This window comes from Bombus pyrosoma, linkage group LG8 (genome assembly GCF_014825855.1).
Source record: "Bombus pyrosoma isolate SC7728 linkage group LG8, ASM1482585v1, whole genome shotgun sequence".
NCBI lineage: Eukaryota > Metazoa > Arthropoda > Insecta > Hymenoptera > Apidae > Bombus > Bombus pyrosoma.
Genome location: NC_057777.1, coordinates 11,291,009 through 11,310,035, shown reverse-complemented (window position 1 = coordinate 11,310,035; position 19,027 = coordinate 11,291,009). Strand labels below are relative to the sequence as shown.

The 19,027-nt window shown below is 38.4% G+C and overlaps 1 protein-coding gene and 1 pseudogene across 1 annotated transcript in view; both read left to right on the top strand.

Annotated features, from left to right (window-relative positions):
* Nucleotides 1-19,027, top strand: part of LOC122569948 — a 383,055-nt gene that overhangs the window by 64,749 nt on the left and 299,279 nt on the right. The window lies entirely within an intron of this gene.
* On the top strand, nt 13,870-14,410 carry LOC122570270 (annotated as a pseudogene).

The following is a 19,027-nucleotide window of genomic DNA, read 5'->3' as shown; positions in this document are numbered from 1 at the left end:
GAGCTACCCCGCTACACCCTGCGGCAAGTCATAGGCGAGAGGCTGACCCCCTCAGCGATCATAGCAGCGATGCTGAGCGGGCCGCAGGAATATGAAGCTGTCCGCCTCTTCTGCGAGCGAGTCATGCTCGCAAAGGAGCGAGCGGAAAGGGTGAGAAAGAGAAACTCGCACCCGTGCAGGATAACGCGATGGAGAAGGACGGCAGTCAGGCGGCCCAGACCCAACTCACTGCCACCATAACGAATCGCGACTAGAAGGAGGGACGGCACCAGGGGCGATGGCCCCCTAGCGCCAAGCTCAACAGACAAGGAATATCCAGGACTGGCTTGAAGAGAGAACGCGAGGGGGATGCAACAGAAGTAATTTATCCGAGGTTCCTGGAGCACCCCCCGTCATACGCGCAGGATGGCCAACGTGGAGTTTTAGTCGGTAGGAGTCCGACCCTACTCTGCTGCTACAGTAGCGGCAGCGGAGTGTCCATGAGGATTTCTCCACGTCCAAAAAAAAAAAAAACAAAAAAAAGAAAGGTATGGCCGAATGTAGTATCATGGACGAGCGGCCTGGGAGGTGTTGTGCGGATTGCAAACAAGCGGTTGCTGAGGTGTGGATTATAAACAAGCAGTTGCTAAGCATGTGCGTAGTGGGGCTAAGACAAAAGACAAGGGGTTTCTAGGGGATGATAAACGAATTAAGAGCAATATGAGTTGAGAAGTCAGAGAGTGTGAATTGCGTTGTCGAGATAGTGTTGTTAAGAGACAGTTGACTTTGCGTTGACGAGAATTGTTAATTAATTATCTAGTTGTTTTAATTATTATACGTTTGTTGCAATTAGTTCATGTTTAATTGTTTTCTGTTTAATTAACGTCTGTTTAATCCATTTATCATTAATAAACTAATCATAATAGTTTACGATACTACAATATGGACATTTGATAATTAAAAAAAACAAGTTTAGGGTGCGGAGTAGGGACTCCAGCACCAGTGTAGTCCCGGATGGTAAAGCGGGTCCCGCTGCGTCGTCATATTATCCCTTCTGGGGACGACTCTGCCACCTCCGCAGGGACTGAAGTGAAGGCCGACTTCTAGTCCTCGGTAAAATAATGGAGAAAGATACCCAAGAACAGATATCCAATGTCAAGAGCGCTATAATTGTCCGAATAACTACCGACATTGACGCTGAGATTATGCGGGAGATGGAGGAGGTGCAGCTGTCACCCCTCTCTAAAAGCCTGAAGGCAACCTATGTTCATAGGCTCAGGTAGCCATCCCATAAATTACGACCGGTGAGAGTACACGCGCTTCTGTTTGAAACGATGCGTATCCTCGAAAATGAGGTTAGTCTTTTCTAGGCGATGGTGGCGAGTCCAATTTTAGGGCAGCTTCAAGAGGTTAGCATCATCCCAAGAGGTGTCGTCATTCCGGGAATGAATTTGGGAAGAGATCGCGGTGCCTCAGAGAAGGTCCGGTAATGACATGTCATTCGCATGTTAACATCGGCGCTCAGGAAATGTCTTATTAGACACCAGTTACCTTCAAAAGATAAAAAAGTCCTGACCTGGCCTGGCCAAAATAATGCTTTAAGGAAAACCGGCCACGTTGCTGTCATTATCCTTGCGAAAGGCATAGCTACAAGATATCAACAATATTTTACGATAAAGAACAAGTTAACTCCATTATATTATAACATTTCTATCGTAAAACGACTTAGCCAGAAACTTTTTCACATAACTGTATATATAAATTAGCAACAAATCAGCAACACTGCGGCTTAAGGACTTACTCCGGGTTAAACACAGACGTTGATTCAAAAATCGCCCAAAATTTAATGAGCTAGAGAGGAGCAGAGTTCAGTTTTAAGTTTTGCTGTGTCTGCCATTTAAGGTCTATCTACGGAGTTTCTGGGATGATCTAGCCTATATAGGTGCAGTCGGATTAATTGATAAAACAGATTCCAAAGATATCAATTACTCTACATATTCGAAAGCCTTTCATGATATTATAAACTTTTATGTTTTAACTTCCATCATCATAGTATATTATTATGATTAAAATGATTGTCATCTTAGCTATTGTATTAATATTATTGTATTGTACAAATATTGTTATTTGATATTTCTGTTCTTTGATAAATCTCTTTAAAGATCGTAACCTTCTGTTTCTGTTCGTAACTTTCTGTAAATTTCTGTACGCCACACGATCGCTATCCACCCTCGATCTTACGAAACACCATTGGTGTAAAGCGCTCGTCTAAAGATCAGTGCCCACTGGCCGAACACTGGCATTCGTAAACTGCTCCCCATTTGGTTTTCGAATAGAATTTTTTTGCTTGCTACTACTTCAGGAACAGCTTCAAGGACTGTTCACAATGTAAAGTTGCAGAGGACAACCTCTCTGACGGATACTTCCATTGTGAATCTTTGTTCGCGAATAGAATAGAGTTGGTTCCAAACAGAGAACATAAAAATTAGGCCGTGCAGGCCATAAACCGTAATTCCCTCCATATATCCAATGATTGTTCGCAAACTGTTCAGCAGCGTGAGCTCGTTGATCGAACTTTCCCTGAACACATTTGATGAATAGCACATTTCAATAACTATAACTTCAGTAACAATAACAAAACTAAAAATATGTATACATTAAAATATGTATTAATTATTACACATTATATATTAATATATAACATATAATATATTCATATAATAATTTGTATGCACTAGTTAAAGCATAAAAATCCCTATATAAAAGGGGTTTAAGAAATATTTCAACTTTAATTTGTCAAATTTATTGTGTGATAGATACGAAAAATTGAATGGTGCAGACGGAGTACATTTTTGACGAAGCCGAATTCTTTTTACATTCTTATTTCCCAAGATATGAATTAAATCAAATAAATTCGATATATGTATTTAAAAGACATCTTATGTATATATTAAAAAATAAGACGTTTATTTCTAAAGTAACAAAAATTGATTCCTCCGAAGATAAGACACATAATGGTGGCCGTTTAGTTATAATTTTCATACATGCATCTCTTCTTTCCCATCCCTTAATGACGTTCCGTAATAAATAAAAAGCCCGAATGATCACCTTTTGACATCATTCAACTGATACTGAATTACCAAGTTAAAAAAAATATCATTTTTTCATATTTCTTATTATATCATTATGATACGACTTTAGTAGGATTATTTAGATTCCTACGATAAAATTCGTGAGGTCTGAGAACCTGAAATACCAGCAATCGCGAGCAACCATCATAAAAGTTCGCCGAAATACTCAAGAACTCGTTCGCATATAGTATTCTTGAACACATGTCTAGCCTTTGGGGACCGACGTTACCAATAACAGACACGATAATCTGTGTGGACGTTACACGACGTTTCAGATAATCCAGAACAATAGAGGTTTATATAAATAGGACCGATGAAAATTGGATCCACAATAAAACTAAATATAAAGCTCGGGTGTTTCTCGCTCGAGCATTCCATTATCGCGTGTTCGTTACCGTAACAGTTCGTCTGCGTTTGCTCATTCGAAAGTTGACAAATCTTGAACAAGTGCTAGACTGGTGAAATTAGTCGTGATGCTTTTACAATTTATCAATCCATCAATTACAATTTATTATTTTGCAATCCGTAGGAAAGAGATAACATGCTCGATATTCTAGTTTGTAGCTGCAGATAAATAAAACATATATATTTTCTATATATAACATATATATTTCTATATATATTGTACACCTCATTGAACATATAGAAAATCGCTAGTAGAACATAGATTATGAGAATATATTTAATTCATAAATACATCGTGAAAATTATAGAGGAAAATATAAATAGAATGAAAGCCGGAAGTAACAAAATTACATAAAACATTATTCAATATGTGTCGTAGAACGAATATATTATTCGTTATTTATCATATTTCATGTTTTATTTCCCTTGTAAGATATTTATTATATTTCGATTATATACTTAGTTTTCGCATATTTTTCTGCTAAATTATATTATTTTCCCAGAACTTCATAATTGAATTTAATCTTACTGCTTGAAATGATTGACTTCCTTTTGTGAAAACACTCCTGATTAAATCTATCCGAACACTTTCCGTAATACTCAGATCTGATGAATGTGCGAAACAATTCAGAGTTTGAATATTTTCAGAAAGATAATATTTTCAGTAAATTTAACTGTATCGAATATTATCACGTTGAAAGAATCTCTTCGTTCAATGCGACTATGTTTTTCTTATCTTCCATATATTTAAACTGATATATTTACGACTGTTTATAGCACTATATCATTACTAATTATATTCACTGCGTAAATTAACATTTTTTTTAAATTTCGTTTTTTTTTCATTCTTCTCTTACTTGCCACGTTTTCAAATATAGATTTCGTTTAGATCAAACAACGTTTAATCCAACAATGGAGAGGTCATAACCGAGGTTCATATAGGTTACCGTTCCGAATTTATATCACAGGAAATTCCTCCTTTCTGATGTTAAGATCACGATAAGTATCTGTTCTTCTGTCCGTTCTAATGGAAATAAGTGATCGATGAAATAGTATGCAACGAAATACAATATGGTCAAATACACTAGAATCTGTTACAACATTCTTCAAGGACGGTATAGTTAATCGTCACCCAACACAGATGACTGTAATATTTGTGTTCTATCTATTCCCTCTTCTTTTTCCATCTACTTAAAGCCTCATTTTTTGCACTGATTCCCATCGAGCAATTTTGTCCGAACGTGTCGTCACTTTTGCGGAAACTTGTACACGACTTCAATACGTATTAGCCACTCGGTCATTAAAGAGATTGAAGAAATTCTGGTACGTTTTCCTTTAAGCATCGTCATCTCAAGAATATTCCCATTAGAACGTGCAGATATTTCATAACGGCAATAAATACATAGAGTTCAGTAAACGTTCATATAGATAAAATTTTGGGCATCTAAATTTATTAGCGTAACGCAATGCAACATTTGCTTAAGTAGTTTCACAAACTGAGTTGAGTTTAAGAAATTGGTAGAACACTTCACAAAAAGCTTCTCGATATTCAGGATAATATGCTCCATATATTATAAGGAAGTTTTCATGAGGCGATTGTTCCAATAGACTCAGATGTTAGAAAGGATATTTTACAGGATCCTTAAATCCAAGCTGAAATTGCACTTATAAGCAGAGTTGTAGTTTTTATATAAGGATTTCATGAGTGAAAACGTTAAATATGTTTTCACTTAAATGATCTTTTTATTTATGTTGACTATGTCAATTTTTTTTTTTTTTTTTGATTTTGTGTTTTCAAGATTTTCTTTGCATGTTGACAGTCTTGAAGGCAATAATTTCATGTTTGCAGATCTCGAAGGATTTGTGAATAAAATTATCGCCAGCAGCCCGAGAAGAAAGAAGCATTACATACTATTTACTTTTTATTTTTATTATTTATATTATTTCTGAAATAATACTGACATTTGCTATAAAATTTTAGTGAACTCGACACCTGTGTTTTGGTGAGAAACATAGCTGTTGACAAAGCACCCACGGCTGCGCTTGGGACGTACCGCTGCGCTGTATCGTATTGATTGTATTGTCGCCTATAATGTTATTATAGTTAGCTTCCAACGGTACGAAGATTATTGTGTGGAAAAATACCGGAGTGTGTTGTTTATAAACACAGCGGTAAAATTTTGTGCTCGTGTTCAGCAACTGGAGATCAAATTATGCGAATTGCATTTTTTTATGCAACAAAATGCAAATACACCCATAGTAAATGAGTCAGGAACCTACTTCTCGATAAATGTGCGGACGTGTTTAAGATATCCAATATTCGAATGTTTTGGAGATGTTCATCAGCTTTTTTCCAGAAGCTTTTGCATCTTACAAACTTTTCCATTGATTGCAAACTCACTGCGTACAACTTTATTTGTAAGTATTACATAAGCAAATGTTTCATTTGTTCGTTTATCCAACTGAAACTTAATATTATTTCATATTATTGTTGCTATATTACATTGCACAATTCTTGTATCGAGAGAAACATGTTAAAATTCTAGATATAGTTTCTTTACAGATAAAACATGATTCTACATTCGAAGTATACAAATGTATTTGTTTGTGAAATAATGAAAATCTCCTCTTTTAAAGGAGATTAGATAATTGATGTGTACTGCACTGTATATCTGACAACAATAATTGGATACATTTCCTTCAGAAACTGTTCACGTGGTCATCTGATCTCACATATAATATCACATGCATCTTCTTCCCGTTTCCGTCTCAAACTTCAAAACGCAAGTTTATCGTTTCTAATCTTTTCACTTTTATGTTTTCTTCATTTTCTTTTACTAATGATCGTTTTGTACCGCACCATTTATTTTTATTGCCTGATTACTCTGAGTACGAATTCTTCAAACTATTCAAATTCCTCATCGTATAAATGGATATTACAAGTTCAAAACGTTGCTGTGTCATTGGCCAATCTGTATAAAGTTCTCGACCAATATCCATATCTTTAGATTGGTTATAGATTTTCCAACATATGTTGATATACGAAAAATTATAACATAGTATATAATACATTATTGGCTAGAAATTTCTTGTATATTCTACAATTCCGTCCATCTAGAGGCTTTTTCATCGCTAGGTACAATTTTTCTTTAATGTTTCCTGCATTGTATACTATGCACGTATCTTTATGAATTCTATACATTGTTTTTTACATTGAGACGTAAATGATATCTAACGTTGCAGTGTTGAAAATGTTATAAAATATCGCTGCAAAATACGTTGAACGATTTATCGCAAGATCTACTATTTTAGCAAATCCATTTTTGGCAATGCGATTGCTCTGCTCTTGCTTGTGTTATATTTTGTAGAACTTCTAAGCAATTATACTGTTATCTTTCCATTTTTGCTAGCAAATGAAGGAAGACTTATTTTCAAAATTCATTAAGGAATAAAACAATAAAATATTGAGCAGACTTGTACTTTATTACTCTGCTATCAAAACACGTCAATAGCAATTAATAAGAGATATAATAAGATTCTATTAGGTTTCCCTCCATAAATTTCTTATAATATTAATGATATAATATTCTACAGCGATTTTCCCAATGCGTTTAGCATAATATATATAATTTATAAAATATATGTAACATTTTCCCTTATAGAGCATGTTAACATTTCCCCTTGGAGTCCTTAACATGCATCATGACGTAGTCTGTATCAAATGTAGTGTCAGATTGCACTATAACGAATAATAATATTACCGGAAAAAATGGAAAATACAAGTAACCAATGTAAAAAAGTAGGATGCTTTTTGCTTAAAGTAACATAGCCTCTATACATTATCTGTTGCATCAGTGCTTTTATATATACGAAAATCATTTACAATTAATTACAACCGATTAGAATGAAATAATTACATAACTTTAGAATGATTTATAACACTGAGGGTAATTTAAAATTGTACGATACGATGCGAAAAATATTTTTATGTATAAAATATCGCAAGTAAAAGTGTAAGATAGTTTATATCGATGTAATCAGTATGGAACGATAGTATATATCTCTTTTGTTTTGGAAAAAAATTTTTATGCTTGTAAAGTCAAAAATTTAAAAAGAACGAGTTCCATCGTCGGAAGATAAGTCGATCACACACAATTCAGAACACAATTCTTGGTTTTTTGTAAATAACTACTGCAATATTTATTGTGAAACGGTTTTTTAAATATGTTAAAACACTTTCGCTACTTTCACCAGTATTTATAGTTTACCTTGGAATAATAATGGCTAATATTTTATTGGTTATGGTAAGAAGTAGAGAACTTAGAGAACTATAGAGATTGAGGATCTCTCAGCGAAGAAAAAAGAATATTCCTTGTTTGCAATGCCTGGAAAATTTAGGCTCTCGAAAATGGGAGTTAGAAAGATGTTTTTTTCTTTATTATTTAATTTGTAGTTTACAATTTTCCCAGCTGGACATTCGGTAAAATTTTCAAGCTTGAAAAAAAAGAAAACTATGTGATCGAGTCAAAAAGAGAAGTTTCGCTGAAGATGAGCCAAGAACGGGCAGAAAACGTAACACGACACTGCGGCAAGATATTCGTATCGTTCACGAAATAAAGCGTAATCCATTAATTACGATTCGTAAAATAAAATGAACAGCGAACTTGAAGAAACGTTCCATTCTCTACAATTTCGATGATTTTGAAATATGTTATGGAGATCGAAGGAAAGCGAATTCAAAATTTACGAGAATACTCCAATACATTATAGATTTAAGATATCAAACTAAGATAACGAGTATTTCACAGAAGCACGACCGTCCCTATGCAATAAGCTAGATCGCGCAATTAGTGAAAAATACAATAATACAAAAATATAACAATAAACACTGAAGAAAATTCATTCAATAGAGAAATAAATTACAGTATCGATTATTAATAAAAAATAATCTTCAACATCTGGAAGATAATTTACTAATACATTATTGAACACAGGGATGTCGGACAAAATATTGAACTTTTATGAAAAATAGTATTGCCATTTTAATTTTTCTAACATTAATTTATAAGGTGTTCAGATATTTTTATAACACCAAAATTCACTTTTTTCAACACTTCTTATATTTAAAAGACGCTTTGTTTTAAATCAAAAGTTTTTTACACCGACACCTATACAACATAGTTCGGTATACTGCAAAATGTTTTCGTTGTTTTGTCCGTATTTATTTCAAGTATAATACGGTATAGAAATCAATGTTATGCTAAAGTCCGAACATTTTCAGACTTGACTGTATTTCTCCTATAGCCGGCCGGTGGCTGGTCGGCGCCTTTGGCACCCGCCAGTTTGCCGGCACGGTGCGGAGAATTTTGGAGAAATTGATGGGCCTATATCTGCCAAGACCACTCACCTCACCTTCTCGTGAGGCTCCCTGTCACCCTGAACGGCTCGCCGGTGTGGGGTGCAAAAGAGTGAGTGGCACCGGGACTGGAGCTACTTTTAACGACAAGACGAAAAAGCTATATATATACTTATATATACATATCCATGGATATGGATAAAAAAGTAATAACGTTTACGGTACAGGGGAGGGATACCCCAGTTTCGGCGCAGCCGCGGGTTGTAAAGCGGGCCCCACTGCGTTGTCATCGAGCAACCGCGGCCGTCCGGAGGTGGACCACCAGGCCCCCGGACGCGTTCATGCGTCTGGTGAAGGAGTCACGCCGACCGCGGGGTTTCGGGGAGGGTCAGAGGATCCCGATGTCACGATCATCGGCCCGGGATCTTCGTGGAGTGGGATACTGCTGTGACGCGGCGGCGGCGGGAGGGGGGCGCGGATGAGATCCGACAACGAAATGTTGTCGTGTTCTTCCTCTTCGGCTGTTGCGGGTGCGCAGGATTGCTGGGTCCGCAGAAGGCACCACCTTCGCCGCTGGCGGTCGCGGCAGAGGCGCGGGTCGTCGCGCACAACGGGATAACACGACCGCGGGGGATTCGGACTCCGCGTTGTTACCGGCTCCTGATAAAAGGAAAGAGAGGGACGCGGGGCGCGGGGCAGACACTGATACCAGCACCGGCACCGAGACCGCGGCTGTGACCGCCTCCGTCTCCCCTGCCGGCCTTCAGCCGCTGGAGTCGATGGCGGCTACACAACTGCCAACCTCGGGGCCGAGATCATGAGGGAGATGGAGGAGGTCGAAAGGATCGCCTCCATCTCCAGGAACCTGAAGGGAACGTGCGTGAGGCGGTTGAGGGTGGCCTCGTGAGGGTCTGGCCGTCTCCGCTGTTCCGGTGCGGCGGGGAGCAACGAGCGTGTGGCTAAGGTAGGAACAAAAAAATCCGGTGGCCCAGGGCCTCGAGATCTGCTGGAGGATCACAAGGCTCTGCTCCTCCGTAAGGCGGAGAAATGGTGGCAGGAGATGACGCCTAGTGGCGTAATCCCCCCGGCCACGGGCGATGTCACAGTTTCGAGAGCTGTGCGAGCACAGTCACGGCTGGCGAGAGACACCTCGCGATCGACCGCGGAGTTGTCAGTCGACTAAACAGACGGATTCACCACTGTCGAAGGGGAGGCAGAAGAAGCAGGCAGAAGAAGCGGGCCAAAGAAGAGAGGGCCAGAGGCGCAGCCTCCTCCAACGGCCCATGCGCCAACCAAGAGCGCGAGTATTAAGGGATGGACATCGTCGTCGTCGTTGCCGTCGTCGTCGTTGCGCGCGGGGATTTTATCACCCAGGGCGGCGGCCGGTAGCAGCAAATAGGGGTGGAGAGCGAGGACTTTCGCCGAGGTGACCGCCCGGCAGCTAAACAGGCTGCCGTAAATAAGGGATGGAACGTCAGCGGTCGGAACGCGCATAGAGAGGGTATACCCGGCCTTCCCCGACATCCGCGGTGTGCTGCGGTGTCGCTCACCGTGAAAGATGGTTCGGGTTTTACACAGGGGGAGGCGATGTCATTGGCCAAGAGAGCAATTAATCTCACAGACCTTAACATCGCGGTAGTCAGAACAAGGAAAGTGGTCATAGGGTCGTTACTTCTTGAAATTGCAGGGAGGGAAGATCAACGGTAGCACCGGCGGATTAAGTAGTAACAGGTTTTACTGTTCTTCAAGGTGGATCTCTCCCGTAATGGGAGAACACTCTAACTCGAGCATACGGATGAGACCAGGTACATGCAATGTTAATGTTTTTTATTTAAAAAAGGAGTAAATATTTCAATTCATAGATTACTTATGCAACACTTCAATTTGCCGAAACAAAAAAAGAATATGAAAAAACAGCAATATTACAGCCTTTTTTCAAAAAGTAATCGAACTAATCCGGGTTTGCTGTATACAAGCGTCCTTGAGTCATATCAGAATGAAAAACCAAATATATACAAAATACATGTAAGCAAACACGTTTGACTCAATAGGCCAAAATGATTACCTTCTACGTGCAGTCAGTGACTCCATAAACTGTACTCATTGAAAGATCCAGAATCCAATGTATTGCTAAAGTAAAGTGTAAAATACCACACAAATGTTACATAAATACGACCCTGTACCACTGGATCCCAAAACATAAAACTAGGATTTTCGGATTCCCCGTTTCGAAAACTGATAGATTTAAAAAAAAAAAATGATTAATTCTTGACTTTTCCCTAAAGTAAAGTTCAGCCAAAAACAATAACATAGATCCAAAATTCGTCCACATTTTCTAATTTGGGCCCGTAAACGCCATAAAAGTACTGGTTTATTTCGTCGTATCCGGAAGCAAGTAACATCTTTCTTTTTTTATTAATCTTGTGATTTAGGTTCCATGTGAACTAAAATCTCGATTAAAACAGCACACCAATGTACACTGTTGTGTACAACTGAAATGCAAAATCAGAAGATTTATGCAGTGACACATGATATAATAGTAAGGAAAAGTAACGTTTATACTGATTTATGCAAAGTAATGGTAACTGCATATGGTCCATAGGTGTTTAAATATCGTGATATTGGTAAATCTTTTGGAAAAATATGCAAATAAAAATATTCTTAGCAAATCGACGCTAGGGGAAGATATACTTGGATTTCAATTGATGAAATAATCGTTGGATAAAATTGGATGTTATATAAGTAAACGTGATGGTTAAACATTATGTGAAAGAGCAGTCTTCAACGCGTCATTCATTTGTTTATAAAGAATTGCAAAGGAAACAAACTGTGAATTCTGCAAGAAAATGTGTTATTTTTAATGTGCACTTGCTACAAACCATTGTTCGTAATCGTGTTATTCGATTTCGTGTACGTTGGAAGCTGGAAGAAGTTTAAAATTATTTTATCCTAACACGTTACGTGTAACATGTATAGCAGAGCTTGTGTAAAATAGCCGAGAAAATGAAACTATTATTCCCTTCGATCAATAAATTGTTTCTATGAAGCAAATATTTTTAAAAGTTGCACACATTGTGTTGGAACTTACAGAAAAAACTATCAAATGTACTGATATGTGATCTTACAGGTAACTTCAGCATCACACAGAGTATCCAAAAAATTGTAGTACAAGCCGCTGAAAGAGATTTGTTCATCCGAAGCCTCGTGTACAAGAAAATCGAATTTGAATTTCTGTCAAGTATCGTACTGAAGAGAACAAGCATTGACTGAATGTGTTCCGACGTACGGGGCTACTTTGTTCGTATTTATGACTTGGCATGGCCTGAATTACTACACGAAGGTTCGCGATCACAGAAGTAAACAAGGCCCCGCGAGGCTTTATTTACAAACTCCGGGTGAACAAAATAAAAATACGAAACTGTGAAGAAAACAACAAGCACTCAAGACAACAAACCATCACGACGGAAGAAACAAAACATAACGTAGTTTGATCCTTAAAAATAACGACAACAGAACTGCTGGAACCGGGAGACAGCAAGCAATACGTGTCAGCACTGTGTGTGCTTACGGGCACTATGCCGATATATTTTAAAACAGAGCTGCGGGCGGAAAACTATAAGATAAGAAGGGTAGAACAACAGGAGCGATATAAAACCCGCTCTAGGTCAGGAGCCGCCTCAATTATTATACAAAGGACTAGGACAGTGGAAAAACGTATGGAGAAAAAGTAGAGAGAAGAATGGAGTTATTATAGGGAGGATAATTGGACAAGGAAACTTATAAATGACGCTTGTATTTTTAAGAAGTACAGAAGGAATATTGGACACCTTACAATGGATATCTAGAGTGGATATGGAATATTTAACGTATATCGTAAGACGATTAATAAGGAGGTCCACTCAAGATGCTGGGATTATAGTGCTGAAGAAGGTGATGCGGAGCATGCGTTGTTTCACTGCCCTACGTGGATCAATGATAGTACAGTATTAGAAAACTACTTGGGCATTCCACTGACAACCGATAATCTAATCGAGGTGGTGAGCAACAGGAAGGAGAATTGGGCGAGATTCCAAGGACTATGTAAAAAGATCATGGAAGCTAGACAAGTCCAGGAGAAGAAATTTGAAAGGAGAAGGAGACCTAGATAAGAGGATCTTGATTAGAGGAGGGGTACACACGGAAAGAAGACCAACCCTGAAGTAATGCCGAAAGCTGGTTCCAGGGTTGGTACTTGTGGTTAAATGCAATGACGGTGGGCTGTGTACTTATAATATAGCAGATTTGCGAAGGTGTCCGACAAGCCGAACGTTCAAACAAATGTAATTTTGAGTAATATTTAGACTATAGGAGGCGTATATGACGGAAAGGATATACAAATGCGAACCGATTGAGTATTATCCACACATTTCGGCACACATATATATAACTGTGTGTTATATATAGTGTGTTATTAATTTTTGGGTATGTGAGGGATGGTTAACTAGTTGATATAGTAATACTATAAGGGTTGATGGCTTATCTACGGTGACGTTTTGGCTTTGCTATGGATTATGATTGGCACTCTTTTTGTCCCTGGTCTATGCGCTATATTTAATACAAATATGGATAAGTTCATTAACAGTAGGTTTACGGGACCCGTCAATTTGACAGATTTTAAACTTCGAAATGAAATATCCCAAAAACCATAGCATTAATTCCAACCATTTTGCATCGTAAATTAATCATTTCATCTACAGAATTTATATACACAATTATTTTTTCCTAGGCTTTCTAATCTTTGAAATCAGTATGTAGTATACCTATCTCTACGAAACCCGTCAAATTGACGAGCTAGCTGATTTCACGAACTATCCGTTTTTCAAAGACAGTGTGCAAAAATTTTAGCTATTGTAGACATTTCCCATTATTGTCTCCGCTTATTGCAAGTATTCACAATGGGATAAATGAATTGGGCACAATTCTTTTGTTATTTTGGCCAATCCCCCTTCTCTAGCAATCATGAGTAAATCCAGGAGATATAATAAGATATTGAATAAAATTGTCAATATCAATGAAGATTGTTCTGAAGATACCTCCGAAGAAGATCAGTACGAATTAAGCCAAAGCGAGGCTGACAGTGAAAGTTCTGAATACATGGAAAGTGGAGAGATAGAAGGAGCTTTGGATAGTGAAGAGGAAAACTACTTGAAAGTGTGTCATAACAAGAAAAGGATGCATATTCCTTTAGTTCTGACTCCGAGGATGAGAGGATGTGCATTCCAAGTACATCCCAAAATGTAATGGGTGAAATTTAAATTGCAATCGACGGGACACAGTGGATAAAACTGAAAACAGACGGATCTAGGATCGTAGGACGCCCGTTCGTATGATGTTCAAGGATATCGCAGGGCTTACTGGCTATGCTAAGAGAAATATTATGTCGGATTGTGATTATGTTGGCATGTTACTTACGGTGGAAAATTTGATAGAGGCAGTAATCAGGAAAGAGGACGATTGGACTAGGTTCCAAGCGTTTTCCAGGAAAATCATGCAAGAATGACGAGTGCAAGAGAGGCTTATGGAGAGGAGGAAAAGACAAGCTAGTAGATTGAATTGAGAAAATTGAACTATTGAGGGATACACACTAAGACCAACCCTGAAGTAATGTCGAAAGACGGTTCAGGGATTGGTTCCTGTACCATAAGAGGAACGGATAGAGGAAGGATTTTTAATGGGTACAGCGACTCCATCCGCGGAGTCTCACATACTCCAGTTACTGGGTATGCGTAATAGGATTTTCCCCTCCTCGAGGAAAAAAGAGGTTTACGCAATATATGCCGAATAAGCCTCATAAATTGGGCATTAAGTTTTTGTTAGCAGTTGACATCCACACAAAATATATTTTGAATGGTTTCCCTTATATGGGGAAAGATGAAAATCGATGCTCAAGAGGAAAAAGGACAAGATGACATTGTTTTCCTCACATTTATATAAATTAGAAAACTGCACGTTTACTGTGTATAAAAGTAAGCCTAACATAAAATTCCTACTTCTAAGCACCAAACATACAGGTGTATAAGTAGAAGACAATTATAAACGTGTTCCAGAAACCATTGCCTTTTATGATAAAACAAAATTGTGGTGTGGATGTTGACCAGGGAGACAGGGAAAGCAGGGAGTTTCCGACGACCCCGTCAAGCTTCTTTCAATATTTTAGGTTTGGCAGCCATAAAAGCGCGGATATTATGTTAGGAGTGCACCGGATCGAAAATATCCAGAAAGGAGTTCATGTTTTGTTTAGCCGAGGAATTAGCTGGAAAAAACAAGGCGAACATTTGCCAAATATCAGAAGCTTCATTTCTGTCACCTTCAACGTCAGAAGTGCGAAAAAGTTGCCAACTGGGCTACTGCAAGCAAAATAGAAGCAATGATTGTTGCATACGTTGCAAAAAGATCGTATGCGGAAAATGCACTAACAAAATTCAGTATATCTATAGAAAATGTGCTCAATAAATATGATTGCGCTATACCGTTAATATTATTGTTATCATTTCCATGATAATTATTTAAAAAAGACTTCTTGCTTATTAATAATTTATTTAAACGATAATATTGTTCAATTCAGACTTAATTTGAATAAATCGACTTTTTAAAGAAAATGCGCATTTTCGTTTACTCGTCAATTTGACGGGTGCTCTTAGAGATAGGTACATAAGAAACGCCCGTAAACCTAGTGTTAAAGAGAAAAAAATTACGGCGCAGGGAGTTTTGGAGCCCCAGGCCCAGGTGCTTCGAGTGGCGTACCAGGGACAAACTGGACAAACGAGGGGAAGAGGGTCGATCTAACGGCCACCTCTCGCTCGGGTAAAGCGACCGAGGATCAATTACATTCGGCGAGCGACAGCGAATCTGGGAGATTAAGTCGTACAAGGTCAGGCGCTGGTTGCAAGTCCACCAAACGCAACGTAGAAGCGAGCGTATCGCCGGTTAGAGGTGGTCATTAAATTTGGATAAAGGAACAGGGGGTAACTCTGTCCAAGGACGATAGGATAAGGAATGTGATTGCGAGGAGCAATCATTGATGCGAATGTGGGAGCATTGCTATATGTCATAGAAGAAGTTGATGCGTCGACTGGGGTCTCGAAAAAGTGATGCTTATTTTAGCGGTGCCGGCGAGACCCTCCGCTCTACAAAGGCTTGGAAGAGGAGGGGTTTTTAGTGGGTATGGCACTGCCATCAGCCGAGTCCCACATAACCCGGTGACGCGGATCACTGGGTATGCGTAATGCATTTTCCCCTCCTCGCGCGCGCGCGCAAAGAAAAACGGCGCAACCTTCAAATTTATAAAGTTAATCCTCCTTTTACGAGGAGAGAAAATAAAATGGTATCCATAGAAGAAATAGATGTGGGCCTAAATATGCGTGATGCAATTTTCTTGCATCATATCGATCATTATATTACGTTCAAATCATAGAAAAATTGGTCTAAGTGTGTAAACAACCGGTATATAAAATGTTAGAAATGGATTTTCTCAATAGCTGTTACTATAAGAACGCAAAACATCAAACTTGAAAATTTGCAATCTTTTTGAAATTGATCTTTTTGAAGATTGAGGGTTTTAGAGAAAAACGGTTGCAGATTGTTTTTTAACTGATAAAAGATTACGAGTTGGAGGCAAAATTGAAAAAAATGTTAAAATTTATTGAATAACGTAACCGACATTCCAAAGTCAGGATATGGAAAAACAAACGGTGGCAACACTGGCAAAAAATCTTTTTCAAACTCTAAGTTAGCATCAAACATAACCGACATAGATGACGATCTCAATAGAAGCTTTAATATCGTTCTACCAGCCATTAATAGTAAATATGAATTAAAGGTGAAACTGGAAACTTTATGCCTACCACTTTAATTGTATCCTGAAGAAAGAGAGCGAAACCGGAGTTAATGAATAGTTAAACTTCTGGCATAAAAAATAAGTTCTTCTGGAAATAAAAAAATATTTTTATTCTTTGATTTAGGGAATTCATAAAATTCTCAAGTCACATGCTTGAGGAAGCAGTGCATTCGTTGCTTGATGGTCACTAAACAAAAACACTAGTGGTCAAAACACTAAAAGCGTAGAATTAATTAATCTCGCTCAGAAAAAAATATTATTACTTTATGTCATCCACCATACTGCGCCCATCATTTGCAATCACCTGATGTGCATTTTACGGCTCCACTAAATACCTTAAACGCTGTGTAACAACTTACGAAGTTACGGAGTTATATAAAGCAACATTGTTTTGAAGCAGTTATCATTGAAATTGTCATTCAAGGGTCCCAAGAAACTGGAATACTTCCTTTTAATGTGTTTCCCGATCACTTGTGTACTCCTTTAAGAACTACAAATAGAGACCAGCAAATATCAAGAGCCAGATACAAGAGGATCCAACAGACCAACAGGCGATCAACATTGTGCAGCAAGTCCTGTTATCAAAAAACGTAGAAACGCTAATATCCACATCTAAGGACGTAAGATCAGTGTCGTCTAAAGATGCAAAACCTTCAGCATTTATATTTTCCACAAAAATAATCAAATCTATCTGCCAAGCAAAGGAAAGAGTAAAGAGAAAAGCAAAGAAAAGAGGAACACTGTAACAATCATCTCGGAACAATGTAAAAACCAGCTCGAACAAGAAATTACTCAAGCTGGAAAAAAGACCGAACGAAAAAAATCTTTCAAAACAAGGAGCGCACTTAGCAGAGATGAAGAAAATGTAGCAGTGGAAAGATGAAAAATGCCAAATTCTTCGCCCGGGCTCGTATATTTTGTGATGAACTCTTTATATCACCAAAATCTAAGAAAAAAATGGATTCGATGTATAATATGGCATAGATGGGTACATGAAATTTGAATAAATGTTGAGGAATGATGGTTTAACTAACTAGCACTGCTCATTAGATTAATTATATGATCTCTTACGTCGTCGCGCAACTTATTCCGATTATGTCCATGAAGCGTGAGTTATCTGTAAAATTTAATCGTAGAGTTTAGCTTCCTTTCATAGACTTAGCTTACTATAGTTCGTATCGTTATCGTCTGACTTGGGGGGGATGCACACCATCAACAGAATGTTTGGATCTCTCGTAAAGAGTCTTTTAACTGTTTTGCCAATCGATGCACTGATAAGGCGTCTATCTCCAACACTAACTGCTGAAGTGATCAGAACACGGACTGCATTGAGTGATCCATAGAACGACGAGTTTTTGAAACTGCATGGTCTTCCCGCGGCCTACTTTAGAGTAGGATGACACCGTCAAAGGATGACACCGCGCTCCTTTCTATCTGGCTAGTCGTCGAATCACTTCAAGTCCGTTCGAATCTATCGGTTTAGAGAATCGGTGCCAGTGCACATCGCTGCGCGTGTGTTCTCGTGCGCTTTAGCGCGACATTCTCTTTATATTAAACACTGTAGAAACAAACTATATGTGAACACGGTTAGCATATCGTATAGATAGCTAGAGAAAGAGAATGACAGAAAAAAGGGTATAAAAATTTGAAGAAAGGAAGAAAGCGAATTGGAAAAGAGTAAAAGAGGGCTAAAAACCGGAAGAGCATTTCTTGACTTGAGCGAATTGGAACGCCCAAAGAACAAGAAAAATATGTAAGACAATTATTGGGAAAAATTAATTTTTATTATCAATTTATAGAAGATGCCTGAAAACTCCTCGAACCACTTCATAACATATTAAGGAAAAATGTCGAATTCATCTGCAATGAAGAATGTGAGAAATCATTTCAGAACATCAAGGAATACCTCTGTTCAAGTCCCATCCTAGCAATATATGTAGTATAGGATCTTTTCATGTTCCTATCGAGGAGAATAGTAGAAAATGAACGGCAGTTGTAGTTCCCACGAGTACTTGTCTTAAGGACACCGTCGTAGTGAAGAAAAGAAGATGCTTCAATCGTGGGGATAATGAGCACTTAAGCTGGAGATGTGAGGAAGACGCGATGCTACAATTGCGGTGACGAAGAACACGTGTGTGCAGAGTGTCCGAAGAGGTCCAACGGACCTAGGTGTTTTAAGTGTAGAGAGTACGGACACATCGCATCGAAGTGCGACAACCTGAGTGAGTCCCTTAAAGAGGTTCGTAGTGTGTTGCGATTATTAGAGTGGAAGCGTGGCAA